This window comes from Alligator sinensis, unplaced genomic scaffold (assembly GCF_000455745.1).
Source record: "Alligator sinensis unplaced genomic scaffold, ASM45574v1 scaffold390_1, whole genome shotgun sequence".
NCBI lineage: Eukaryota > Metazoa > Chordata > Crocodylia > Alligatoridae > Alligator > Alligator sinensis.
The window spans coordinates 94,199-96,470 of NW_005842890.1; the positions used below are offsets into that span (position 1 = coordinate 94,199).

The 2,272-nt window shown below is 47.9% G+C and overlaps 1 protein-coding gene across 6 annotated transcripts in view; it reads left to right on the forward strand.

Moving 5' to 3' along the window:
• The window catches only part of KLC4 (kinesin light chain 4), a 51,125-nt gene that overhangs the window by 37,722 nt on the left and 11,131 nt on the right, over nt 1-2,272 (forward strand). The window lies entirely within an intron of this gene.

Genomic DNA, 2,272 nt, shown 5'->3' on the forward strand with positions numbered 1-2,272 from the left:
TAGGTTTAATTTTTTTCCCCCAAACTTCTGTTGGAAAAACTTGCTTCAGTGCCTTGCATCTTTTCCAGAATGTACTTCTGTAATTGTGCCCTGGCCCAGCTATCTGCACCTTGCACTATTTATACTGTAGACAGGGTGCCTCTGGCTTAAGCTGATGCCCATCTGCCGACATCTGTCTCACCTGTTTCTTTCTACAGCTCCTGTTTTAAAAAGCCCTAACCTGCCTCTGCCCCAGGACTTATCAGTTTTCTGTGTTAGCAGCAGTTTACTGGGCACCTCTTCTGAAGAAGTTTTTCCCTCCCCACAGAAGCCTTCCAAAGTCTGCTGGAATTAAAACCTTCTTCACAGTTTTCTCATCTATTCACTGAGACTTTTTGTCCCCTCTGTGCAAAGAATTAAAAGCTTTTTCTTCTAACAGTTGAAATATAGCTTTCAGGACCTTTCTCTTTTGCTTTGCCTATTGTTGGCACTGATGCATACCAAGAGCAGTCTTCCCATCACTCTTAGAAGTTTGTGTAGTTGTCTTATGGGATCCTGCACCTACCAGGGAAGTTTCCAAATTGTTCATGCTGTCAACAGGTATGCTGCTCTCAGCATTCTTCAGGAGTGAATTCTAAGGAAGTGATTCAGGGTTTGGAAAACCTGCCTCATGGCAAGAAACTAAAACAGCTCAGGCTGCTGAGTTTACCCAAGAAGTTTGAGAGGGGATGGGAACACAATCTACAAGTTCCTATATGGAGAGGATTTCCAGTAGCAGTGGATCTCACAAAAAAGCAGCAGCAGGTCCAACAGCTGAAAGCTGAAGCTAGACAAATAGCTAGAAGTAAAGTGTAGACTTTTAACATGGAAGATGATTATAACCATTAGAATAACTGGGATATGGATGGATTCCTGTTCCTGTCACTTCAAGTTGATAGTGGCTTGCTAACACCTCTCCTGTGGGAGGAGACGGTGTGACTGAGTTGCACAAGATGACTGCAGTGACCCCAATGCATGGGGTAGGGACTGGTAGAAATGTGGGGAACAAGTTGCTAACTTCGCTGTTAGGGAAGCACTTACATATACATTTAGATGAAGCATGCCTTTTAAATCCTTGCCGGCATAACCTAGTTCCCTGTTAGCTATGGAGTAGGTAGAAGACCAGGAGCAGGGACATAGCTGAGGAGGCTGTGGTGGCATGCTGCTTGCATTGGGGCCAGTGCAACATATGTTGCTGTTTCCTGAAGCCAAAATTACTTAGCTGGAAGAGTAAGGAAACTGAAAACAACTGCTGAGGTGACAGGAATGGTGTTCCCCAAGCTTGAGTTCCCCAGCAATGAAAGGCCCAAGTTCCCCAGCCCATGGATACAGGGGTCATAGGCTCAATTGGGGAGACACCCTTGTAGATCAGATCCACCTTCCAACTTAATGAACAGAGGCTGATCAAGGCCTGTGCTAAGAATGTAACTCCAGAGAATGGTCTGAGTTGGAGAGGCAGACAGGGTGTTGTCTTGGAGCACTTGATTACTAGAAATCAAGGGAATGGGGTCTGGAGAGACCATGGCTGTGTCTGGATGAGTGCAGCTGTGCTGTATATGGCACCGCAGACAAGTCTGCGGATCCACATACTGCATATTCAGCTGTCCTTTGCACTGTAATGGAGCAACGCAGAGGTTTTGTTTGTTTGTTTTGTTTTGTGTTTTTTAACCCCTGGATATCCATTCAAAACTGGAGCCTGGCTAGCTGCAGCCATGCTGTGGCTGCCAGCCAGACTCCAAGTGGTAGGATTGCCGCTGCTGCAGCCCCAGGAGGCCCCCAGGATCCAAGGTAAGGCTGCTAGGCTGGCCCCAGCGTCCCCTACCCCACCTGGGGTAACCTACCATATGCCAAAGAGCATGTGGCAGAGGTGTTTCCTAGAGCCAACTAGCGGCGGTGGCACAAGGTGTGCCACTGCTAGTTGTCCTGGGGAACCAAATGTCTGCACTTGTGGATGCGGCCCATAAGAGCTGCCTATTTAGGGAGGTGGGAGAGAAGTCCTGCAGTCTATAGTTACTTCATTAGGAAGAAAGAAGTCTTGGGCCAAGAACCCTTATGGAAGATTGCTTTGAGGTGCTTTGGCTCCATTCAGGGGTAGATCCAGAATTTCCTAAAGGTGGGGTGTGGGAGCAGAAACCTGTACTGCAGGGGTGGCTGGACCCCATTCCCAGTCTTCTATACACTACCGGTGTAGGCAGACTGCCCAGCTGGAGCCTCTGGGTACTCTTAAGTCCCGAAAGCAGATGAGAAACCCCCC